Genomic DNA, 25000 nt, shown 5'->3' on the forward strand with positions numbered 1-25000 from the left:
GAGGGAGTGGGTGAGTTAGTGAGTGAGAGAGAGTGAGAGAGAGTGAGAATGAGTGAGAGTGAGAGAGAGAGTCGGAGTGAGTGAGAGAGAGAGTGAGAGTGAGAGAGTGAGAGTGAGAGAGTGAGTGAGAAAGTGAGAGTGAGAGAGACTGAGACTGAGTGAGAGACTGAGAGTGAGAGTGAGTGTAAGAGTGTGAGAGTGTGAGTGTGGGAATGAGAGAGAGTGAGTGTGAGAGAGTGAGTGTGAGAGTGAGTGAGTGAGAGTAAGTGAGAGAATGAGAGTGAGTGAGAGAGTGAGAGTGAGAGAGTGAGAGAGTGAGTGAGAGATTGAGAGAGAGAGAGAATAAGAGATAGAGAGAGAGTGAGAGAGTGAGAGAGAGTGAGAAAGTGAGAGCGAGAGAGAGAGTGAGTGAGAGGGAGTGAGTGAGTGTGAGTGATTGTGAGTGAGAGTGTGAGTGAGAGTGTGAGTGAGTGAGTGAGAGAGAGTGAGTGAGTGAGTGAGATAGTGAGAGTGAGTGAGAGTGATAGAGTGAGAGAGAGTGAGTGAGAGAGTGTGAGAGTGTGAGAGTGTGAGAGTGAGTGTGAGAGAGTGTGAGTGTGAGTGTGTGTGAGTGAGTGTGAGTGTGAGTGAGTGAGTGTGAGTGTGAATGAGTCAGTGAGAGTGAGAGTGAGTGTGAGAGTGAGAGTGAGTATGAGAGTGCATGTGAGAGAGAGTGAGAGTGAGAGTGAGGGAGAGTGAGTGAGGGAGAGTGAGTGAGGGAGAGTGAGTGAGTGTGAGTTTGAGAGGGAGTGAGAGAGAGTGAGTGTGAGAGAGTGAGTGTGAGAGTGAGTGAGAGAGAGTGAGAGTGAGAGAGAGTGAGTGAGTGATAGTGAGTGAGAGTGAGTGAGTGAGTGAGAGTGAGTGAGAGAGTGAGAGAGAAAGAGAGAGAGTGAGAGTGAGAGATTGAGAGAGTGAGAGATTGATAGTGAGAGTGAGAGAGAGAGTGACTGAGAGAAAGAATGAGAGGGAGTGAGTGAGTGAGAGGGAGTGAGTGAGTGTGAGGGACTGCGTGAGTCAGTGAGTGAGAGAGAGTGAGAGAGAGTGAGAGTGAGTGAGAGTGTGATAGTGTGAGAATGAGAGAGAGTGAGTGTGAGAGAGTGAGAGGGAGTGAGTGAGAGAGTGACAGTGAGTGAGACAGAGTGAGAGAGAGTGAGGGTGAGAGAGAGTGAGTGTGAGAGTGAGAGAGTGAGAGTGAGAGAGAGTGAGTGAGTGAGAGAGAGAGTGAGAGGGAGTGAGAGAGAGAGGGAGTGAGAGAGAGAGAGTGAGAGGGAGAGGGAATGAGAGAGAGAGGGAGTGAGAATGAATGACAGTGAGAGAGTGAGTGAGTGTGAGTGTGAGTGTGTATGTGTGAGTGAGTGAGTGTGAGTGAGTGAGAGACTGAGAGAGAGTGAGAGAAAGTGAGAAAACATGAGTGAGAGAGACAGTGAGTGAGAGAGTGAGAGAGTGAGTGAGTGAGAGAGAGTGGGAGAGAGTGAGAGTGAGAGAGAGAGAGAGTGTGAGAGAGTGTGAGAGAGAGGGAGAGTGAGAGTGAGTGAGTGTGAGTGAGTGTGAATGAGTGTGAGTGAGTGTGAGAGAGTGAGAGTGAGAGTGAGAGAGACTGTGAGAGAGAGTGTGAGAGAGAGTGAGAGTGAGTGAGTGAGAGTGAGAGTGAGAGAGAGGGTGTGAGAGTGTGAGAGTGAGAGAGAGGGAGTAAGAGAGAGGGAGTGATTGAGAGGGAGTGAGTGACTGGGAGTGAGTGACTGGGAGTGAGTGACTGGGAGTGAGTGAGTGGGAGTGAGTGAGTGGGAGTGAGAGAGTGAGTGGGAGTGAGAGAGTTAGTGGGAGTGAGAGAGAGTGAGTGGGAGTGAGAGAGAGTGAGTGAGAGAGAGACAGTGAATGAGAGAGGGAGCGAGTGAGTGAGAGAGAGTGAGCGAAAGAGAGAGTGATTGAGAGAGAGAGGGTGAGAGTGAGAGAGATTGAGAGTGAGTGAGAGAGATTGAGAGAGAGTGAGAGAGATTGAGAGAGATTGAGAGAGAGTGAGAGTGAGTGAGAGAGAGTGAGAGTGTGAGAGTGTGAGAATGAGAGTGAGTGTGAGAGAGTGAGTGATAGAGAGTGAGTGTGAGAGAGTGTGAGTGAGTGAGAGTGAGAGAGTGAGAGAGTGAGAGAGTGAGTGAGAGAGTGAGAGATTGAGAGAGAGAGAGAGATTGAGAGAGAGAGAGAGTGAGAAAGTGAGAGGGAGTGAGTGAGAGGGAGTGAGTGTGAGTGTGAGTGTGAGTGAGTGAGTGAGAGAGAGTGACAGAGTGAGAGAGAGTGAGAGTGTGAGAGAGAGAGTGAGTGTGAGAGAGAGAGTGAGTGTGTTAGAGTGAGTGTGAGAGTGTGAGATTGAATGTGAGTGTGAGTGTGAGTTTGTGAGTGTGAGTGAGTGAGAGTGAGAGAGTGTGAGGGAGAGTGAGAGTGAGGGAGAGTGAGGGAGAGTGAGGGAGAGTGAGTGAGAGAGAGTGAGTGTGAGATTGAGTGAGAGAGTGAGTGTGAGAGAGTGAGTGTGAGAGGGAGTGAGAGTGAGTGAGTGAGAGAGAGTGGGAGAGAGAGTGAGAGAGTGAGAGAGTGAGAGATTGAGAGAGTAATAGATTGAGAGAGAGAGTGAGAGTGAGAGAGAGAGAGAGAGAGTGAGAGAAAGAGAGAGGAAGTGAGTGAGTGAGAGGGAGTGAGTGAGAGGGAGTGAGTGAGAGTGAGATAGAGAGTTAGTGAGTGTGAGAGAGAGAGTGAGAGAGAGTGAGAGAGTGAGAGAGAGAGAGAGAGAGAGAGTGAGAGAGTGCCTGAGTGAGAGTCTGTGAGTGGGTGGGTGGGAGAGAGTGTGTGAGTGGAAGAGTGTGTAAGTGGGTGGGAGTGAGTGTGAGTGAGTGTGAATGAGTGAGAGAGAGTGAGTGGGAGAGTGAGTGAGAGAGTGAGTGAGAGTGAATGAGAGTGAGTGAGAGTGAGTGAGTGAGAGTGAGTGATTGAGAGAGTGAGAGTGAGAAAGAGAGAGAGAGTGAGAGAGTGAGTGAGAGTGAGAGAGAGTCAGTGAGAGAGAGTGAGAGAGAGAGAGAGAGAGTGAGAGAGTGAGTGAGAGAGAGAGAGTGAGAGAGAGTGAGAGAGAGAGGGAGTGAGGGAGTGAGAGAGAGAGGGAGAGAGTGAGAGAGGGAGTGAGAGAGAGGGAATGAGAGAGCGAGGGAGTGAGTGAGAGAGAGGGAGAGTGAGAGAGAGTGAGTGAGAGTGAGAGAGTGAGAGAGAGTGAGGGAGAGAGAGTGAGATTGTGAGAGTGAGAGAGAGAGAGTGAGAGAGAGTGAGTGTGAGAGTGAGGGAGTTAGTGAGAGTAAGGGAGTGAGTGAGTGAGAGTGAGAGTGTGATTGAGAGTGAGTGAGTGAGTGTGATTGAGAGTGAGTGAGTGAGAGAGAGAGTGAGTGAGTGAGAGAGTGAGTGAGAGTGAGAGTGAGAGAGAGTGAGAGAGAGTGAGAGAGAGTGAGAGTGAGAGCGTTAGTGAGAGAGTGAGAGGGAGTGAGTGAGAGTGAGTGAGTGAGAGTGAGAGACTGAGAGTGAGAGACTGAGTGAGAGAGAGAGTGAGTGAGAGTGAGTGAGAGAGTGAGAGAGATTGAGAGTGAGAGTGAGAGAGACTGTGAGAGAGAGTGTGAGAGAGAGTGAGAGTGAGTGAGTGAGAGTGAGAGTGAGAGTGAGAGAGAGGGTGTGAGAGTGTGAGAGTGAGAGAGAGGGAGTAAGAGAGAGGGAGTGATTGAGAGGGAGTGAGTGACTGGGAGTGAGTGACTGGGAGTGAGTGAGTGGGAGTAAGTGGGAGTGAGTGAGTGAGTGGGAGTGAGTGAGTGAGTGGGAGTGAGAGAGTGAGTGGGAGTGAGAGAGAGTGAGTGGGAGTGAGAGAGAGTGAGTGAGAGACAGTGAATGAGAGAGGGAGCGAGTGAGTGAGAGAGAGTGAGCGAAAGAGAGAGTGATTGAGAGAGAGAGGGTGAGAGTGAGAGAGATTGAGAGTGAGTGAAAGAGATTGAGAGAGAGTGAGAGTGAGTGAGAGAGAGTGAGGGTGTGAGAGTGTGAGAATGAGAGTGTGTGTGAGAGAGTGAGTGATAGTGAGTGTGAGAGAGTGTGAGTGAGTGAGAGTGAGAGAGTGAGAGAGTGAGAGAGTGAGTGAGAGAGTGAGAGATTTAGAGAGAGAGAGAGATTGAGAGAGAGAGAGAGTGAGAAAGTGAGAGGGAGTGAGTGAGAGGGAGTTAGTGTGAGTGTGAGTGTGAGTGAGTGAGAGAGAGTGACAGAGTGAGAGAGAGTGAGAGTGTGAGAGAGAGAGAGTGAGTGTGAGAGAGAGAGTGAGTGTGTTAGAGTGAGTGTGAGAGTGTGAGATTGAATGTGAGTGTGAGTGTGAGTTTGTGAGTGTGAGTGAGTGAGAGTGAGAGAGTGTGAGGGAGAGTGAGAGTGAGGGAGAGTGAGGGAGAGTGAGGGAGAGTGAGTGAGAGAGAGTGAGTGTGAGATTGAGTGAGAGAGTTAGTGTGAGAGAGTGAGTGTGAGAGTGAGTGAGAGTGAGTGAGTGAGAGAGAGTGGGAGAGAGAGTGAGAGAGTGAGAGAGTGAGAGATTGAGAGAGTAATAGATTGAGAGAGAGAGTGAGAGTGAGAGAGAGAGAGAGAGAGTGAGAGAAAGAGAGAGGAAGTGAGTGAGTGAGAGGGAGTGAGTGAGAGGGAGGGAGTGAGAATGAGATAGAGAGTTAGTGAGAGTGAGAGAGAGAGTGAGAGAGAGTGAGAGAGTGAGAGAGAGAGAGAGAGAGAGTGAGAGAGTGCCGGAGTGAGAGTCTGTGAGTGGGTGGGTGGGAGAGAGTGTGTGAGTGGAAGAGTGTGTAAGTGGGTGGGAGTGAGTGTGAGTGATTGTGAGTGAGAGTGTGAGTGAGTGAGATAGAGTGAGTGAGTGAGAGAGTGAGAGTGAGTGAGAGTGACAGAGTGAGAGAGAGAGTGAGTGAGAGAGTGTGAGAGTGTGAGGGAGTGTGAGAGTGTGAGAGTGAGTGTGAGAGAGTGTGAGTGTGAGTTTGAGTGTGAGTGTGTGTGAGTGAGTGTGAGTGAGTGAGTGAGTGTGAGTATCAGTGAGTGAGAGTGAGAGTGAGAGTGAGTGTGAGAGTGAGAGTGAGAGTGAGGGAGAGTGAGTGAGGGAGAGTGAGTGAGGGAGAGTGAGTGAGTGAGAGAGAGAGAGTGAGTGAGAGAGAGAGTGAATGAGAGAGAGAGAGTGAGTAAGAGTGAGAGAGATTGAGAGTGAGTGACAGTGAATTAGAGTTAGTGAGAGAGTGAGAGTGAGTGAGAGAGTGAGAGTGAGTGAGAGAGACTGAGAGTGAGTGAGAGACTGAGAGTGAGAGTGAGTGTAAGAGTGTGAGATTGTGAGTGTGAGAATGAGAGAGAGTGAGTGTGAGAGAGTGAGTGTGAGAGTGAGTGAGTGTGAGAGTGAGTGAGAGAGTGAGAGTGAGTGAGTGAGAGTGAGAGAGTGAGAGTGAGAGAGTGAGTGAGAGATTGAGAGAGAGAGAGAATGAGAGATTGAGAGAGAGAGAGTGAGAAAGTAAGAGTGAGAGAGAGAGTGAGTGAGAGAGAGAGTGAGTGAGAGGGAGTTAGTGTGAGTGAGAGTGTGAGTGAGTGAGTGAGAGTGAGAGTGAGTGAGAGTGTGAGAGTGAGTGAGAGTGACAGAGTGAGAGAGAGAGTGAGAGAGAGAGTGTGAGAGTGTGAGAGTGAGTGAGTGAGTGTGAGTGTGAGAGTGAGTGAGTGAGTGTGAGTGAGTGAGAGTGAGAGTGAGAGTGAGAGTGAGTGAGAGAGAGTGAGAGTGAGTGAGACTGAGAGAGTGAGTGTAAGAGTGTGAGAGTGTGAGTGTGAGAATGAGAGAGAGTGAGTGTGAGAGAGTGTGAGAGTGAGTGAGTGTGAGAGTGAGTGAGAGAGTGAGAGTCAGTGAGTGAGAGAGTGAGAGAGTGAGAGTGAGAGAGTGAGTGAGAGATTGAGAGAGAGAGAGAATGAGAGATTGAGAGAGAGAGTGTGAGAGAGTGAGAGAGTGAGTGAGATAATGAGAGTGAGTGAGAGTGACAGAGTGAGAGAGAGTGAGTGAGAGAGTGTGAGAGTGTGAGAGAGTGTGAGATTGTGAGAGTGAGTGTGAGAGAGTGTGAGTGTGAGAGTGAGTGTGAGTGAGTGTGAGTGAATGTGAGTGTGAGTGAGTGTGAGTGAGTGAGAGTGAGAGTGAGAGTGAGAGTGAGTGTGAGAGTGAGAGTGAGAGTGAGAGTGAGTGTGAGAGTGAGAGTGAGTGAGTGAGAGTGAGTGAGAGTGAGTGTGAGAGTGAGTGAGAGAGAGTGAGTGTGAGAGTGAGTGAGAGAGAGTGAGAGAGAGTGAGAGAGAGAGAGTGACTGAGAGAAAGAGTGAGAGGGAGTGAGTGCGTGAGAGGGAGTGAGTGAGTGAGAGGGAGTGGGTGAGTTAGTGAGTGAGAGAGAGTGAGAGAGAGTGAGAATGAGTGAGAGTGAGAGAGAGAGTCGGAGTGAGTGAGAGAGAGAGTGAGAGTGAGAGAGTGAGAGTGAGAGAGTGAGTGAGAAAGTGAGAGTGAGAGAGACTGAGACTGAGTGAGAGACTGAGAGTGAGAGTGAGTGTAAGAGTGTGAGAGTGTGAGTGTGGGAATGAGAGAGAGTGAGTGTGAGAGAGTGAGTGTGAGAGTGAGTGAGTGAGAGTGAGTAAGTGAGAGAATGAGAGTGAGTGAGAGAGTGAGAGTGAGAGAGTGAGAGAGTGAGTGAGAGATTGAGAGAGAGAGAGAATAAGAGATAGAGAGAGAGTGAGAGAGTGAGAGAGAGTGAGAAAGTGAGAGCGAGAGAGAGAGTGAGTGAGAGGGAGTGAGTGAGTGTGAGTGATTGTGAGTGAGAGTGTGAGTGAGAGTGTGAGTGAGTGAGTGAGAGAGAGTGAGTGAGTGAGTGAGATAGTGAGAGTGAGTGAGAGTGATAGAGTGAGAGAGAGTGAGTGAGAGAGTGTGAGAGTGTGAGAGTGTGAGAGTGAGTGTGAGAGAGTGTGAGTGTGAGTGTGTGTGAGTGAGTGTGAGTGTGAGTGAGTGAGTGTGAGTGTGAATGAGTCAGTGAGAGTGAGAGTGAGTGTGAGAGTGAGCGTGAGTATGAGAGTGCATGTGAGAGAGAGTGAGAGTGAGAGTGAGGGAGAGTGAGTGAGGGAGAGTGAGTGAGGGAGAGTGAGTGAGTGTGAGTTTGAGAGGGAGTGAGAGAGAGTGAGTGTGAGAGAGTGAGTGTGAGAGTGAGTGAGAGAGAGTGAGAGTGAGAGAGAGTGAGTGAGTGATAGTGAGTGAGAGTGAGTGAGTGAGTGAGAGTGAGTGAGAGAGTGAGAGAGAAAGAGAGAGAGTGAGAGTGAGAGATTGAGAGAGTGAGAGATTGAGAGTTAGAGTGAGAGAGAGAGTGACTGAGAGAAAGAATGAGAGGGAGTGAGTGAGTGAGAGGGAGTGAGTGAGTGTGAGGGACTGCGTGAGTCAGTGAGTGAGAGAGAGTGAGAGAGAGTGAGAGTGAGTGAGAGTGTGATAATGTGAGAATGAGAGAGAGTGAGTGTGAGAGAGTGAGAGGGAGTGAGTGAGAGAGTGAGAGTGAGTGAGACAGAGTGAGAGAGAGTGAGGGTGAGAGAGAGTGAGTGTGAGAGTGAGAGAGTGAGAGTGAGAGAGAGTGAGTGAGTGAGAGAGAGAGTGAGAGGGAGTGAGAGAGAGAGGGAGTGAGAGAGAGAGAGTGAGAGGGAGAGGGAATGAGAGAGAGAGGGAGTGAGAATGAATGACAGTGAGAGAGTGAGTGAGTGTGAGTGTGAGTGTGAGTGTGTATGTGTGAGTGAGTGAGTGTGAGTGAGTGAGAGACTGAGAGAGAGTGAGAGAAAGTGAGAAAACATGAGTGAGAGAGACAGTGAGTGAGAGAGTGAGAGAGTGAGTGAGTGAGAGAGAGTGGGAGAGAGTGAGAGTGAGAGAGAGAGAGAGTGTGAGAGAGTGTGAGAGAGAGTGAGAGTGAGTGAGTGAGAGTGAGAGTGAGAGAGAGGGTGTGAGAGTGTGAGAGTGAGAGAGAGGGAGTAAGAGAGAGGGAGTGATTGAGAGGGAGTGAGTGACTGGGAGTGAGTGACTGGGAGTGAGTGACTGGGAGTGAGTGAGTGGGAGTGAGTGAGTGGGAGTGAGAGAGTGAGTGGGAGTGAGAGAGTTAGTGGGAGTGAGAGAGAGTGAGTGGGAGTGAGAGAGAGTGAGTGAGAGAGAGACAGTGAATGAGAGAGGGAGCGAGTGAGTGAGAGAGAGTGAGCGAAAGAGAGAGTGATTGAGAGAGAGAGGGTGAGAGTGAGAGAGATTGAGAGTGAGTGAGAGAGATTGAGAGAGAGTGAGAGAGATTGAGAGAGAGTGAGAGTGAGTGAGAGAGAGTGAGAGTGTGAGAGTGTGAGAATGAGAGTGAGTGTGAGAGAGTGAGTGATAGAGAGTGAGTGTGAGAGAGTGTGAGTGAGTGAGAGTGAGAGAGTGAGAGAGTGAGTGAGAGAGTGAGAGATTGAGAGAGAGAGAGAGATTGAGAGAGAAAGAGAGTGAGAAAGTGAGAGGGAGTGAGTGAGAGGGAGTGAGTGTGAGTGTGAGTGTGAGTGAGTGAGTGAGAGAGAGTGACAGAGTGAGAGAGAGTGAGAGTGTGAGAGAGAGAGAGTGAGTGTGAGAGAGAGAGTGAGTGTGTTAGAGTGAGTGTGAGAGTGTGAGATTGAATGTGAGTGTGAGTGTGAGTTTGTGAGTGTGAGTGAGTGAGAGTGAGAGAGTGTGAGGGAGAGTGAGAGTGAGGGAGAGTGAGGGAGAGTGAGGGAGAGTGAGTGAGAGAGAGTGAGTGTGAGATTGAGTGAGAGAGTGAGTGTGAGAGAGTGAGTGTGAGAGGGAGTGAGAGTGAGTGAGTGAGAGAGAGTGGGAGAGAGAGTGAGAGAGTGAGAGAGTGAGAGATTGAGAGAGTAATAGATTGAGAGAGAGAGTGAGAGTGAGAGAGAGAGAGAGAGTGAGAGAAAGAGAGAGGAAGTGAGTGAGTGAGAGGGAGTGAGTGAGAGGGAGTGAGTGAGAGTGAGATAGAGAGTTAGTGAGTGTGAGAGAGAGAGTGAGAGAGAGTGAGAGAGTGAGAGAGAGAGAGAGAGAGAGAGTGAGAGAGTGCCTGAGTGAGAGTCTGTGAGTGGGTGGGTGGGAGAGAGTGTGTGAGTGGAAGAGTGTGTAAGTGGGTGGGAGTGAGAGTGAGTGAGTGAGAGAGAGTGGGAGAGAGAGTGAGAGAGTGAGAGAGTGAGAGATTGAGAGAGTAATAGATTGAGAGAGAGAGTGAGAGTGAGAGAGAGAGAGAGAGAGTGAGAGAAAGAGAGAGGAAGTGAGTGAGTGAGAGGGAGTGAGTGAGAGGGAGTGAGTGAGAGTGAGATAGAGAGTTAGTGAGTGTGAGAGAGAGAGTGAGAGAGTGAGAGAGTGAGAGAGAGAGAGAGAGAGAGAGTGAGAGAGTGCCTGAGTGAGAGTCTGTGAGTGGGTGGGTGGGAGAGAGTGTGTGAGTGGAAGAGTGTGTAAGTGGGTGGGAGTGAGTGTGAGTGAGTGTGAATGAGTGAGAGTGAGTGAGTGGGAGAGTGAGTGAGAGAGTGAGTGAGAGTGAATGAGAGTGAGTGAGAGTGAGTGAGTGAGAGTGAGTGATTGAGAGAGTGAGAGTGAGAAAGAGAGAGAGAGTGAGAGAGTGAGTGAGAGTGAGAGAGAGTCAGTGAGAGAGAGTGAGAGAGAGAGAGAGAGAGTGAGAGAGTGAGTGAGAGAGAGAGAGTGAGAGAGAGTGAGAGAGAGAGGGAGTGAGGGAGTGAGAGAGAGAGGGAGAGTGTGAGAGAGGGAGTGAGAGAGAGGGAATGAGAGAGCGAGGGAGTGAGTGAGAGAGAGGGTGAGTGAGAGAGAGTGAGTGAGATTGAGAGAGTGAGAGAGAGTGAGGGAGAGAGAGTGAGATTGTGAGAGTGAGAGAGAGAGAGTGAGAGAGAGTGAGTGTGAGAGTGAGGGAGTTAGTGAGAGTAAGGGAGTGAGTGAGTGAGAGTGAGAGTGTGATTGAGAGTGAGTGAGTGAGTGTGATTGAGAGTGAGTGAGTGAGAGAGAGAGTGAGTGAGTGAGAGAGTGAGTGAGAGTGAGAGTGAGAGAGAGTGAGAGAGAGTGAGAGAGAGTGAGAGTGAGAGCGTTAGTGAGAGAGTGAGAGGGAGTGAGTGAGAGTGAGTGAGTGAGAGTGAGAGACTGAGAGTGAGAGACTGAGTGAGAGAGAGAGTGAGTGAGAGTGAGTGAGAGAGTGAGAGAGATTGAGAGTGAGAGTGAGAGAGACTGTGAGAGAGAGTGTGAGAGAGAGTGAGAGTGAGTGAGTGAGAGTGAGAGTGAGAGTGAGAGAGAGGGTGTGAGAGTGTGAGAGTGAGAGAGAGGGAGTAAGTGAGAGGGAGTGATTGAGAGGGAGTGAGTGACTGGGAGTGAGTGACTGGGAGTGAGTGAGTGGGAGTGAGTGGGAGTGAGTGAGTGAGTGGGAGTGAGTGAGTGAGTGGGAGTGAGAGAGTGAGTGGGAGTGAGAGAGAGTGAGTGGGAGTGAGAGAGAGTGAGTGAGAGAGAGACAGTGAATGAGAGAGGGAGCGAGTGAGTGAGAGAGAGTGAGCGAAAGAGAGAGTGATTGAGAGAGAGAGGGTGAGAGTGAGAGAGATTGAGAGTGAGTGAAAGAGATTGAGAGAGAGTGAGAGTGAGTGAGAGAGAGTGAGGGTGTGAGAGTGTGAGAATGAGAGTGTGTGTGAGAGAGTGAGTGATAGTGAGTGTGAGAGAGTGTGAGTGAGTGAGAGTGAGAGAGTGAGAGAGTGAGAGAGTGAGTGAGAGAGTGAGAGATTTAGAGAGAGAGAGAGATTGAGAGAGAGAGAGAGTGAGAAAGTGAGAGGGAGTGAGTGAGAGGGAGTTAGTGTGAGTGTGAGTGTGAGTGAGTGAGAGAGAGTGACAGAGTGAGAGAGAGTGAGAGTGTGAGAGAGAGAGAGTGAGTGTGAGAGAGAGAGTGAGTGTGTTAGAGTGAGTGTGAGAGTGTGAGATTGAATGTGAGTGTGAGTGTGAGTTTGTGAGTGTGAGTGAGTGAGAGTGAGAGAGTGTGAGGGAGAGTGAGAGTGAGGGAGAGTGAGGGAGAGTGAGGGAGAGTGAGTGAGAGAGAGTGAGTGTGAGATTGAGTGAGAGAGTTAGTGTGAGAGAGTGAGTGTGAGAGTGAGTGAGAGTGAGTGAGTGAGAGAGAGTGGGAGAGAGAGTGAGAGAGTGAGAGAGTGAGAGATTGAGAGAGTAATAGATTGAGAGAGAGAGTGAGAGTGAGAGAGAGAGAGAGAGAGTGAGAGAAAGAGAGAGGAAGTGAGTGAGTGAGAGGGAGTGAGTGAGAGGGAGGGAGTGAGAATGAGATAGAGAGTTAGTGAGAGTGAGAGAGAGAGTGAGAGAGAGTGAGAGAGTGAGAGAGAGAGAGAGAGAGTGAGAGAGTGCCGGAGTGAGAGTCTGTGAGTGGGTGGGTGGGAGAGAGTGTGTGAGTGGAAGAGTGTGTAAGTGGGTGGGAGTGAGTGTGAGTGATTGTGAGTGAGAGTGTGAGTGAGTGAGATAGAGTGAGTGAGTGAGAGAGTGAGAGTGAGTGAGAGTGACAGAGTGAGAGAGAGAGTGAGTGAGAGAGTGTGAGAGTGTGAGGGAGTGTGAGAGTGTGAGAGTGAGTGTGAGAGAGTGTGAGTGTGAGTTTGAGTGTGAGTGTGTGTGAGTGAGTGTGAGTGAGTGAGTGAGTGTGAGTATCAGTGAGTGAGAGTGAGAGTGAGAGTGAGTGTGAGAGTGAGAGTGAGAGTGAGGGAGAGTGAGTGAGGGAGAGTGAGTGAGGGAGAGTGAGTGAGTGAGAGAGAGAGAGTGAGTGAGAGAGAGAGTGAATGAGAGAGAGAGAGTGAGTAAGAGTGAGAGAGATTGAGAGTGAGTGACAGTGAATTAGAGTTAGTGAGAGAGTGAGAGTGAGTGAGAGAGTGAGAGTGAGTGAGAGAGACTGAGAGTGAGTGAGAGACTGAGAGTGAGAGTGAGTGTAAGAGTGTGAGAGTGTGAGTGTGAGAATGAGAGAGAGTGAGTGTGAGAGAGTGAGTGTGAGAGTGAGTGAGTGTGAGAGTGAGTGAGAGAGTGAGAGTGAGTGAGTGAGAGTGAGAGAGTGAGAGTGAGAGAGTGAGTGAGAGATTGAGAGAGAGAGAGAATGAGAGATTGAGAGAGAGAGAGTGAGAAAGTAAGAGTGAGAGAGAGAGTGAGTGAGAGAGAGAGTGAGTGAGAGGGAGTTAGTGTGAGTGAGAGTGTGAGTGAGTGAGTGAGAGTGAGAGTGAGTGAGAGTGTGAGAGTGAGTGAGAGTGACAGAGTGAGAGAGAGAGTGAGAGAGAGAGTGTGAGAGTGTGAGAGTGAGTGAGTGAGTGTGAGTGTGAGAGTGAGTGAGTGAGTGTGAGTGAGTGAGAGTGAGAGTGAGAGTGAGAGTGAGTGAGAGAGAGTGAGAGTGAGTGAGACTGAGAGAGTGAGTGTAAGAGTGTGAGAGTGTGAGTGTGAGAATGAGAGAGAGTGAGTGTGAGAGAGTGTGAGAGTGAGTGAGTGTGAGAGTGAGTGAGAGAGTGAGAGTCAGTGAGTGAGAGAGTGAGAGAGTGAGAGTGAGAGAGTGAGTGAGAGATTGAGAGAGAGAGAGAATGAGAGATTGAGAGAGAGAGTGTGAGAGAGTGAGAGAGTGAGTGAGATAATGAGAGTGAGTGAGAGTGACAGAGTGAGAGAGAGTGAGTGAGAGAGTGTGAGAGTGTGAGAGAGTGTGAGATTGTGAGAGTGAGTGTGAGAGAGTGTTAGTGTGAGAGTGAGTGTGAGTGAGTGTGAGTGAATGTGAGTGTGAGTGAGTGTGAGTGAGTGAGAGTGAGAGTGAGAGTGAGAGTGAGTGTGAGAGTGAGAGTGAGAGTGAGAGTGAGTGTGAGAGTGAGAGTGAGTGAGTGAGAGTGAGTGAGAGTGAGTGTGAGAGTGAGTGAGAGAGAGTGAGTGTGAGAGTGAGTGAGAGAGAGTGAGAGAGAGTGAGAGAGAGAGAGTGACTGAGAGAAAGAGTGAGAGGGAGTGAGTGCGTGAGAGGGAGTGAGTGAGTGAGAGGGAGTGGGTGAGTTAGTGAGTGAGAGAGAGTGAGAGAGAGTGAGAATGAGTGAGAGTGAGAGAGAGAGTCGGAGTGAGTGAGAGAGAGAGTGAGAGTGAGAGAGTGAGAGTGAGAGAGTGAGTGAGAAAGTGAGAGTGAGAGAGACTGAGACTGAGTGAGAGACTGAGAGTGAGAGTGAGTGTAAGAGTGTGAGAGTGTGAGTGTGGGAATGAGAGAGAGTGAGTGTGAGAGAGTGAGTGTGAGAGTGAGTGAGTGAGAGTGAGTAAGTGAGAGAATGAGAGTGAGTGAGAGAGTGAGAGTGAGAGAGTGAGAGAGTGAGTGAGAGATTGAGAGAGAGAGAGAATAAGAGATAGAGAGAGAGTGAGAGAGTGAGAGAGAGTGAGAAAGTGAGAGCGAGAGAGAGAGTGAGTGAGAGGGAGTGAGTGAGTGTGAGTGATTGTGAGTGAGAGTGTGAGTGAGAGTGTGAGTGAGTGAGTGAGAGAGAGTGAGTGAGTGAGTGAGATAGTGAGAGTGAGTGAGAGTGATAGAGTGAGAGAGAGTGAGTGAGAGAGTGTGAGAGTGTGAGAGTGTGAGAGTGAGTGTGAGAGAGTGTGAGTGTGAGTGTGTGTGAGTGAGTGTGAGTGTGAGTGAGTGAGTGTGAGTGTGAATGAGTCAGTGAGAGTGAGAGTGAGTGTGAGAGTGAGCGTGAGTATGAGAGTGCATGTGAGAGAGATTGAGAGTGAGAGTGAGGGAGAGTGAGTGAGGGAGAGTGAGTGAGGGAGAGTGAGTGAGTGTGAGTTTGAGAGGGAGTGAGAGAGAGTGAGTGTGAGAGAGTGAGTGTGAGAGTGAGTGAGAGAGAGTGAGAGTGAGAGAGAGTGAGTGAGTGATAGTGAGTGAGAGTGAGTGAGTGAGTGAGAGTGAGTGAGAGAGTGAGAGAGAAAGAGAGAGAGTGAGAGTGAGAGATTGAGAGAGTGAGAGATTGAGAGTTAGAGTGAGAGAGAGAGTGACTGAGAGAAAGAATGAGAGGGAGTGAGTGAGTGAGAGGGAGTGAGTGAGTGTGAGGGACTGCGTGAGTCAGTGAGTGAGAGAGAGTGAGAGAGAGTGAGAGTGAGTGAGAGTGTGATAATGTGAGAATGAGAGAGAGTGAGTGTGAGAGAGTGAGAGGGAGTGAGTGAGAGAGTGAGAGTGAGTGAGACAGAGTGAGAGAGAGTGAGGGTGAGAGAGAGTGAGTGTGAGAGTGAGAGAGTGAGAGTGAGAGAGAGTGAGTGAGTGAGAGAGAGAGTGAGAGGGAGTGAGAGAGAGAGGGAGTGAGAGAGAGAGAGTGAGAGGGAGAGGGAATGAGAGAGAGAGGGAGTGAGAATGAATGACAGTGAGAGAGTGAGTGAGTGTGAGTGTGAGTGTGAGTGTGTATGTGTGAGTGAGTGAGTGTGAGTGAGTGAGAGACTGAGAGAGAGTGAGAGAAAGTGAGAAAACATGAGTGAGAGAGACAGTGAGTGAGAGAGTGAGAGAGTGAGTGAGTGAGAGAGAGTGGGAGAGAGTGAGAGTGAGAGAGAGAGAGAGTGTGAGAGAGTGTGAGAGAGAGTGAGAGTGAGTGAGTGAGAGTGAGAGTGAGAGAGAGGGTGTGAGAGTGTGAGAGTGAGAGAGAGGGAGTAAGAGAGAGGGAGTGATTGAGAGGGAGTGAGTGACTGGGAGTGAGTGACTGGGAGTGAGTGACTGGGAGTGAGTGAGTGGGAGTGAGTGAGTGGGAGTGAGAGAGTGAGTGGGAGTGAGAGAGTTAGTGGGAGTGAGAGAGAGTGAGTGGGAGTGAGAGAGAGTGAGTGAGAGAGAGACAGTGAATGAGAGAGGGAGCGAGTGAGTGAGAGAGAGTGAGCGAAAGAGAGAGTGATTGAGAGAGAGAGGGTGAGAGTGAGAGAGATTGAGAGTGAGTGAGAGAGATTGAGAGAGAGTGAGAGAGATTGAGAGAGAGTGAGAGTGAGTGAGAGAGAGTGAGAGTGTGAGAGTGTGAGAATGAGAGTGAGTGTGAGAGAGTGAGTGATAGAGAGTGAGTGTGAGAGAGTGTGAGTGAGTGAGAGTGAGAGAGTGAGAGAGTGAGAGAGTGAGTGAGAGAGTGAGAGATTGAGAGAGAGAGAGAGATTGAGAGAGAGAGAGAGTGAGAAAGTGAGAGGGAGTGAGTGAGAGGGAGTGAGTGTGAGTGTGAGTGTGAGTGAGTGAGTGAGAGAGAGTGACAGAGTGAGAGAGAGTGAGAGTGTGAGAGAGAGAGAGTGAGTGTGAGAGAGAGAGTGAGTGTGTTAGAGTGAGTGTGAGAGTGTGAGATTGAATGTGAGTGTGAGTGTGAGTTTGTGAGTGTGAGTGAGTGAGAGTGAGAGAGTGTGAGGGAGAGTGAGAGTGAGGGAGAGTGAGGGAGAGTGAGGGAGAGTGAGTGAGAGAGAGTGAGTGTGAGATTGAGTGAGAGAGTGAGTGTGAGAGAGTGAGTGTGAGAGGGAGTGAGAGTGAGTGAGTGAGAGAGAGTGGGAGAGAGAGTGAGAGAGTGAGAGAGTGAGAGATTGAGAGAGTAATAGATTGAGAGAGAGAGTGAGAGTGAGAGAGAGAGAGAGAGTGAGAGAAAGAGAGAGGAAGTGAGTGAGTGAGAGGGAGTGAGTGAGAGGGAGTGAGTGAGAGTGAGATAGAGAGTTAGTGAGTGTGAGAGAGAGAGTGAGAGAGAGTGAGAGAGTGAGAGAGAGAGAGAGAGAGAGAGTGAGAGAGTGCCTGAGTGAGAGTCTGTGAGTGGGTGGGTGGGAGAGAGTGTGTGAGTGGAAGAGTGTGTAAGTGGGTGGGAGTGAGTGTGAGTGAGTGTGAATGAGTGAGAGTGAGTGAGTGGGAGAGTGAGTGAGAGAGTGAGTGAGAGTGAATGAGAGTGAGTGAGAGTGAGTGAGTGAGAGTGAGTGATTGAGAGAGTGAGAGTGAGAAAGAGAGAGAGAGTGAGAGAGTGAGTGAGAGTGAGAGAGAGTCAGTGAGAGAGAGTGAGAGAGAGAGAGAGAGAGTGAGAGAGTGAGTGAGAGAGAGAGAGTGAGAGAGAGTGAGAGAGAGAGGGAGTGAGGGAGTGAGAGAGAGAGGGAGAGAGTGAGAGAGGGAGTGAGAGAGAGGGAATGAGAGAGCGAGGGAGTGAGTGAGAGAGAGGGAGAGTGAGAGAGAGTGAGTGAGAGTGAGAGAGTGAGAGAGAGTGAGGGAGAGAGAGTGAGATTGTGAGAGTGAGAGAGAGAGAGTGAGAGAGAGTGAGTGTGAGAGTGAGGGAGTTAGTGAGAGTAAGGGAGTGAGTGAGTGAGAGTGAGAGTGTGATTGAGAGTGAGTGAGTGAGTTTGATTGAGAGTGAGTGAGTGAGAGAGAGAGTGAGTGAGTGAGAGAGTGAGTGAGAGTGAGAGTGAGAGAGAGTGAGAGAGAGTGAGAGAGAGTGAGAGTGAGAGCGTTAGTGAGAGAGTGAGAGGGAGTGAGTGAGAGTGAGTGAGTGAGAGTGAGAGACTGAGAGTGAGAGACTGAGTGAGAGAGAGAGTGAGTGAGAGTGAGTGAGAGAGTGAGAGAGATTGAGAGTGAGAGTGAGAGAGACTGTGAGAGAGAGTGTGAGAGAGAGTGAGAGTGAGTGAGTGAGAGTGAGAGTGAGAGTGAGAGAGAGGGTGTGAGAGTGTGAGAGTGAGAGAGAGGGAGTAAGAGAGAGGGAGTGATTGAGAGGGAGTGAGTGACTGGGAGTGAGTGACTGGGAGTGAGTGAGTGGGAGTGAGTGGGAGTGAGTGAGTGAGTGGGAGTGAGTGAGTGAGTGGGAGTGAGAGAGTGAGTGGGAGTGAGAGAGAGTGAGTGGGAGTGAGAGAGAGTGAGTGAGAGAGAGACAGTGAATGAGAGAGGGAGCGAGTGAGTGAGAGAGAGTGAGCGAAAGAGAGAGTGATTGAGAGAGAGAGGGTGAGAGTGAGAGAGATTGAGAGTGAGTGAAAGAGATTGAGAGAGAGTGAGAGTGAGTGAGAGAGAGTGAGGGTGTGAGAGTGTGAGAATGAGAGTGTGTGTGAGAGAGTGAGTGATAGTGAGTGTGAGAGAGTGTGAGTGAGTGAGAGTGAGAGAGTGAGAGAGTGAGAGAGTGAGTGAGAGAGTGAGAGATTTAGAGAGAGAGAGAGATTGAGAGAGAGAGAGAGTGAGAAAGTGAGAGGGAGTGAGTGAGAGGGAGTTAGTGTGAGTGTGAGTGTGAGTGAGTGAGAGAGAGTGACAGAGTGAGAGAGAGTGAGAGTGTGAGAGAGAGAGAGTGAGTGTGAGAGAGAGAGTGAGTGTGTTAGAGTGAGTGTGAGAGTGTGAGATTGAATGTGAGTGTGAGTGTGAGTTTGTGAGTGTGAGTGAGTGAGAGTGAGAGAGTGTGAGGGAGAGTGAGAGTGAGGGAGAGTGAGGGAGAGTGAGGGAGAGTGAGTGAGAGAGAGTGAGTGTGAGATTGAGTGAGAGAGTTAGTGTGAGAGAGTGAGTGTGAGAGTGAGTGAGAGTGAGTGAGTGAGAGAGAGTGGGAGAGAGAGTGAGAGAGTGAGAGAGTGAGAGATTGAGAGAGTAATAGATTGAGAGAGAGAGTGAGAGTGAGAGAGAGAGAGAGAGAGTGAGAGAAAGAGAGAGGAAGTGAGTGAGTGAGAGGGAGTGAGTGAGAGGGAGGGAGTGAGAATGAGATAGAGAGTTAGTGAGAGTGAGAGAGAGAGTGAGAGAGAGTGAGAGAGTGAGAGAGAGAGAGAGAGAGAGTGAGAGAGTGCCGGAGTGAGAGTCTGTGAGTGGGTGGGTGGGAGAGAGTGTGTGAGTGGAAGAGTGTGTAAGTGGGTGGGAGTGAGTGTGAGTGATTGTGAGTGAGAGTGTGAGTGAGTGAGAGAGAGTGAGTGAGTGAGAGAGTGAGAGTGAGTGAGAGTGACAGAGTGAGAGAGAGAGTGAGTGAGAGAGTGTGAGAGTGTGAGGGAGTGTGAGAGTGTGAGAGTGAGTGTGAGAGAGTGTGAGTGTGAGTTTGAGTGTGAGTGTGTGTGAGTGAGTGTGAGTGAGTGAGTGAGTGTGAGTATCAGTGAGTGAGAGTGAGAGTGAGAGTGAGTGTGAGAGTGAGAGTGAGAGTGAGGGAGAGTGAGTGAGGGAGAGTGAGTGAGGGAGAGTGAGTGAGAGTGTTTGAGATGGAGTGAGAGAGAGTTAGTGTGAGAGTGTGAGTGTGAGAGTGAGTGAGAGTGAGAGAGAGTGAGAGAGACTGAGTGAGTGAGAGTGAGTGAGTGAGTGAGAGTGAGTGAGTGAGTGAGAGACTGAGAGAGAAAGAGAGAGTGAGAGATTGTGAGAGATTGAGAGAGTGAGAGATTGAGAGTGAGAGAGAGAGAGAGTGACTGAGAGAAAGAGTGAGAGGGAGTGAGTGAGAGAGAGAGAGTGAGTGAGAGAGAGAGAGTGAGAGAGAGTGAGTGAGAGAGAGTGAGAGTGAGTGAGAGTTAGAGTGAGTGAGAGAGTGAGAGTGAGTGAGAGACTGAGAGTGAGTGAGAGACTGAGAGTGAGTGAGAGACTGAGAGTGAGAGTGAGTGTAAGAGTGTGAGAGTGTGAGAGTGAGTGAGTGAGAGTGAGTAAGTGAGAGAGTGAGAGTGAGTGAGAGAGTGAGAGTGAGAGAGTGAAAGATTGAGAGAGAGAGAGAATGAGAGATTGAGAGAGAGAGTGAGAGAGTGAGAGAGAGTAAGTGAGAGTGAGAGAGAGTGAGTCAGAGGGAGTGAGTGAGTGTGAGTGATTGTGAGTGAGAGTGTGAGTGAGAGTGTGAGTGAGTGAGTGAGAGAGAGTGAGTGAGTGAGAGTGAGAGTGAGTGAGAGTGACAGAATGAGAGAGAGAGTGAGTGAGAGAGTGTGAGAGTGTGAGGGAGTGTGAGAGTGAGTGCGAGAGTGTGTGAGTGTGAGTTTGAGTGTTAGTTTGTGTGAGTGAGTGTGAGTGAGTGAGTGAGTGTGAGTATCAGTGAGTGAGAGTGAGAGTGAGAGTGAGTGTGAGAGTGAGAGAGTGTGAGAGTGAGTGTGAGTGAGAGTGAGAGTGAGGGAGAGTGAGTGAGGGAGAGTGAGTGAGGGAGAGTGAGTGAGAGTGTGTTTGAGATGGAGTGAGAGAGAGTGAGTGTGAGAGAGTGAGTGTGAGAGTGAGTGAGAGTGAGAGAGAGTGAGAGAGAGTGAGTGAGTGAGAGTGAGTGAGTGAGTGAGAGTGAGTGAGTGAGTGAGAGACTGAGAGAGAAAGAGAGAGTGAGAGATAGTGAGAGATTGAGGGAGAGCGAGTGGGTGAGTGAGAGTGGGTGAGTGGGTGGGTGGGAGAGAGTGTTTGAGTGGGAGAGAGTGTGTGAGAGTGAGTGAGTGGGAGAGAGAGTGAGAGATTGAGTGGGAGAGAGAGTGAAAGAGTGAGTGAGAGTGAGTGAGAGTGAGTGAATGAGTGAGAGTGAGTGAGGGAGATTGAGTGCGTGAGTGAGAGTGAGTGAGAGAGTGAGAGTGCGTGAGAGAGTGAGAGAGAGTGAGTAAGAGTGAGAGTGAGAGAGTAAGAGTGAGAGTGAGAGAGTGAGAGAGTGAGAGAGTGAGAGTGAGTGAGAGAGTGAGAGTGAGTGAGAAAGAGTGAGAGTGATAGTGAGAGAGAGTGAGAGTGATAGTGAGAGAGAGTGAGAGAGAGAGTGAGAGTGAGAGAGTGAGAGTGAGAGAGTGAGTGAGAGTGAGAGTGAGTGAGTGAGAGAGTGAGAGTGAGTGAGAGAGTGAGTCAGAGTGAGAGTGAGTGAGAGTGAGAGTGAGTGAGTGTGAGTGTGAGTGTGAGTGTGAGCGAGTGTGAGTGTGAGTGAGTGAGTGTGAGTGAGTGTGAGAGAGAGAGTGAGAGAGTGAGTGAGAGTGAGAGAGAGAGTGAGTGAGTCAGAGAGTGTGAGAGAGTGAGTGAGTGAGAGGGAGTGAATGGGTGAGAGGGAGGGAGTGAGAGAGAGTGAGTGAGTGAGTGAGAGTGAGTGAGAGTGAGTGAGTGAGAGTGAGTGAGTGAGAGTGAGTGAGAGAGTGAGAGTGAGAGTCAGTGAGTGAGTGAGTGAGTGTGAGAGTGAGAGTGAGAAAGGGTGAGAGAGTGAGAGAGAGAGTGAGAGTGAGATAGTGTGATAGAGACTGTGAGATAGAAAGTGAGAGTGAGAGAGAATGAGAGTGAGAGAGTGAGTGAGAGAGTAAGTGAGAGAGAGTGTGTGAGAGTGAGAGTGTGAGAGAGTATGAGAGGGAGTGAAAGGGAGTGAGAGGGAGTGAGAGGGAGTGAGAGAGTGAGAGAGTGAGAGTGAGGGAGTGAGAGAGAGAGTGAGAGAGAGAGTGAGTGAGAGAGTGAGTGAGAGAGGGAGTGAGAGAGGGAGTGAGAGAGGGAGTGAGTGAGTGAGTGGGAGAGGGTGTGAGTGAGTGTGAGTGAGTGAGTGTGAGTGAGAGAGAGAGAGTGAGAGAGAGAGTGAGAGAGGGAGTGAGTGAGAGAGTGAGTGAGACAGAGAGAGAGTGTGTGAGAGAGTGAGAGGGAGAGAGAGAGTGTGAGAGAGAGAGTGAGAGAGAGAGTGAGAGAGAGAGAGTGAGAGTGTGTGAGAGTGTGAGTGTGAGTGTGAGAATGTGAGAGAGAGAGTGAGAGTGAGGGAGAGTGAGAGAGAGAGAGAGGGAGTGAGAGAGGGAGTGAGAGAGGGAGTGAGTGAGTTCGAGTGAGTGGGAGTGAGTGAGTGAGTGGGAGTGAATGAGTGAGTGGGAGTGAGTGAGTGAGTGGGAGAGAGTGAGTGGGAGTGAGAGAGTGAGTGGACTGAGAGTAAGTGAGTGAGAGAGAGTGAGTGAGAGAGAGAGAGTGAGTGAGAGAGAGAGTGAATGAGAGAGAGAGAGTGAGTAAGAGTGAGAGAGATTGAGAGTGAGTGACAGTGAATTAGAGTTAGTGAGAGAGTGAGAGTGAGTGAGAGAGTGAGAGTGAGTGAGAGAGACTGAGAGTGAGTGAGAGACTGAGAGTGAGAGTGAGTGTAAGAGTGTGAGAGTGTGAGTGTGAGAATGAGAGAGAGTGAGTGTGAGAGAGTGAGTGTGAGAGTGAGTGAGTGTGAGAGTGAGTGAGAGAGTGAGAGTGAGTGAGTGAGAGTGAGAGAGTGAGAGTGAGAGAGTGAGTGAGAGATTGAGAGAGAGAGAGAATGAGAGATTGAGAGAGAGAGAGTGAGAAAGTAAGAGTGAGAGAGAGAGTGAGTGAGAGAGAGAGTGAGTGAGAGGGAGTTAGTGTGAGTGAGAGTGTGAGTGAGTGAGTGAGTGAGAGTGAGAGTGAGTGAGAGTGTGAGAGTGAGTGAGAGTGACAGAGTGAGAGAGAGAGTGAGAGAGAGAGTGTGAGAGTGTGAGAGTGAGTGAGTGAGTGTGAGTGTGAGAGTGAGTGAGTGTGAGTGAGTGAGAGTGAGAGTGAGAGTGAGAGTGAGTGAGAGAGAGTGAGAGTGAGTGAGACTGAGAGAGTGAGTGTAAGAGTGTGAGAGTGTGAGTGTGAGAATGAGAGAGAGTGAGTGTGAGAGAGTGTGAGAGTGAGTGAGTGTGAGAGTGAGTGAGAGAGTGAGAGTCAGTGAGTGAGAGAGTGAGAGAGTGAGAGTGAGAGAGTGAGTGAGAGATTGAGAGAGAGAGAGAATGAGAGATTGAGAGAGAGAGTGTGAGAGAGTGAGAGAGTGAGTGAGATAATGAGAGTGAGTGAGAGTGAGAGAGTGAGAGAGAGTGAGTGAGAGAGTGTGAGAGTGTGAGAGAGTGTGAGATTGTGAGAGTGAGTGTGAGAGAGTGTGAGTGTGAGAGTGAGTGTGAGTGAGTGTGAGTGAATGTGAGTGTGAGTGAGTGTGAGTGAGTGAGAGTGAGAGTGAGAGTGAGAGTGAGTGTGAGAGTGAGAGTGAGAGTGAGTGTGAGAGTGAGAGTGAGTGAGTGAGAGTGAGTGAGAGTGAGTGTGAGAGTGAGTGAGAGAGAGTGAGTGTGAGAGTGAGTGAGAGAGAGTGAGAGAGAGTGAGAGAGAGAGAGTGACTGAGAGAAAGAGTGAGAGGGAGTGAGTGCGTGAGAGGGAGTGAGTGAGTGAGAGGGAGTGGGTGAGTTAGTGAGTGAGAGAGAGTGAGAGAGAGTGAGAATGAGTGAGAGTGAGAGAGAGAGTCGGAGTGAGTGAGAGAGAGAGTGAGAGTGAGAGAGTGAGAGTGAGAGAGTGAGTGAGAAAGTGAGAGTGAGAGAGACTGAGACTGAGTGAGAGACTGAGAGTGAGAGTGAGTGTAAGAGTGTGAGAGTGTGAGTGTGGGAATGAGAGAGAGTGAGTGTGAGAGAGTGAGTGTGAGAGTGAGTGAGTGAGAGTAAGTGAGAGAATGAGAGTGAGTGAGAGAGTGAGAGTGAGAGAGTGAGAGAGTGAGTGAGAGATTGAGAGAGAGAGAGAATAAGAGATAGAGAGAGAGTGAGAGAGTGAGAGAGAGTGAGAAAGTGAGAGCGAGAGAGAGAGTGAGTGAGAGGGAGTGAGTGAGTGTGAGTGATTGTGAGTGAGAGTGTGAGTGAGAGTGTGAGTGAGTGAGTGAGAGAGAGTGAGTGAGTGAGTGAGATAGTGAGAGTGAGTGAGAGTGATAGAGTGAGAGAGAGTGAGTGAGAGAGTGTGAGAGTGTGAGAGTGTGAGAGTGAGTGTGAGAGAGTGTGAGTGTGAGTGTGTGTGAGTGAGAGTGAGTGTGAGTGAGTGAGTGTGAGTGTGAATGAGTCAGTGAGAGTGAGAGTGAGTGTGAGAGTGAGAGTGAGTATGAGAGTGCATGTGAGAGAGAGTGAGAGTGAGAGTGAGGGAGAGTGAGTGAGGGAGAGTGAGTGAGTGTGAGTTTGAGAGGGAGTGAGAGAGAGTGAGTGTGAGAGAGTGAGTGTGAGAGTGAGTGAGAGAGAGTGAGAGTGAGAGAGAGTGAGTGAGAGAGTGTGAGAGTGTGAGAGTGTGAGAGTGAGTGTGAGAGAGTGTGAGTGTGAGTGTGTGTGAGTGAGTGTGAGTGTGAGTGAGTGAGTGTGAGTGTGAATGAGTCAGTGAGAGTGAGAGTGAGTGTGAGAGTGAGAGTGAGTATGAGAGTGCATGTGAGAGAGAGTGAGAGTGAGAGTGAGGGAGAGTGAGTGAGGGAGAGTGAGTGAGGGAGAGTGAGTGAGTGTGAGTTTGAGAGGGAGTGAGAGAGAGTGAGTGTGAGAGAGTGAGTGTGAGAGTGAGTGAGAGAGAGTGAGAGTGAGAGAGAGTGAGTGAGTGATAGTGAGTGAGAGTGAGTGAGTGAGTGAGAGTGAGTGAGAGAGTGAGAGAGAAAGAGAGAGAGTGAGAGTGAGAGATTGAGAGAGTGAGAGATTGATAGTGAGAGTGAGAGAGAGAGTGACTGAGAGAAAGAATGAGAGGGAGTGAGTGAGTGAGAGGGAGTGAGTGAGTGTGAGGGACTGCGTGAGTCAGTGAGTGAGAGAGAGTGAGAGAGAGTGAGAGTGAGTGAGAGTGTGATAGTGTGAGAATGAGAGAGAGTGAGTGTGAGAGAGTGAGAGGGAGTGAGTGAGAGAGTGACAGTGAGTGAGACAGAGTGAGAGAGAGTGAGGGTGAGAGAGAGTGAGTGTGAGAGTGAGAGAGTGAGAGTGAGAGAGAGTGAGTGAGTGAGAGAGAGAGTGAGAGGGAGTGAGAGAGAGAGGGAGTGAGAGAGAGAGAGTGAGAGGGAGAGGGAATGAGAGAGAGAGGGAGTGAGAATGAATGACAGTGAGAGAGTGAGTGAGTGTGAGTGTGAGTGTGTATGTGTGAGTGAGTGAGTGTGAGTGAGTGAGAGACTGAGAGAGAGTGAGAGAAAGTGAGAAAACATGAGTGAGAGAGACAGTGAGTGAGAGAGTGAGAGAGTGAGTGAGTGAGAGAGAGTGGGAGAGAGTGAGAGTGAGAGAGAGAGAGAGTGTGAGAGAGTGTGAGAGAGAGGGAGAGTGAGAGTGAGTGAGTGTGAGTGAGTGTGAATGAGTGTGAGTGAGTGTGAGAGAGTGAGAGTGAGAGTGAGAGAGACTGTGAGAGAGAGTGTGAGAGAGAGTGAGAGTGAGTGAGTGAGAGTGAGAGTGAGAGAGAGGGTGTGAGAGTGTGAGAGTGAGAGAGAGGGAGTAAGAGAGAGGGAGTGATTGAGAGGGAGTGAGTGACTGGGAGTGAGTGACTGGGAGTGAGTGACTGGGAGTGAGTGAGTGGGAGTGAGTGAGTGGGAGTGAGAGAGTGAGTGGGAGTGAGAGAGTTAGTGGGAGTGAGAGAGAGTGAGTGGGAGTGAGAGAGAGTGAGTGAGAGAGAGACAGTGAATGAGAGAGGGAGCGAGTGAGTGAGAGAGAGTGAGCGAAAGAGAGAGTGATTGAGAGAGAGAGGGTGAGAGTGAGAGAGATTGAGAGTGAGTGAGAGAGATTGAGAGAGAGTGAGAGAGATTGAGAGAGATTGAGAGAGAGTGAGAGTGAGTGAGAGAGAGTGAGAGTGTGAGAGTGTGAGAATGAGAGTGAGTGTGAGAGAGTGAGTGATAGAGAGTGAGTGTGAGAGAGTGTGAGTGAGTGAGAGTGAGAGAGTGAGAGAGTGAGAGAGTGAGTGAGAGAGTGAGAGATTGAGAGAGAGAGAGAGATTGAGAGAGAGAGAGAGTGAGAAAGTGAGAGGGAGTGAGTGAGAGGGAGTGAGTGTGAGTGTGAGTGTGAGTGAGTGAGTGAGAGAGAGTGACAGAGTGAGAGAGAGTGAGAGTGTGAGAGAGAGAGTGAGTGTGAGAGAGAGAGTGAGTGTGTTAGAGTGAGTGTGAGAGTGTGAGATTGAATGTGAGTGTGAGTGTGAGTTTGTGAGTGTGAGTGAGTGAGAGTGAGAGAGTGTGAGGGAGAGTGAGAGTGAGGGAGAGTGAGGGAGAGTGAGGGAGAGTGAGTGAGAGAGAGTGAGTGTGAGAT

This window comes from Heloderma suspectum, chromosome W, assembly GCF_057233095.1.
Source record: "Heloderma suspectum isolate Gila_16-S chromosome W, 16-S_ref, whole genome shotgun sequence".
Classification (NCBI taxonomy): domain Eukaryota; kingdom Metazoa; phylum Chordata; class Lepidosauria; order Squamata; family Helodermatidae; genus Heloderma; species Heloderma suspectum.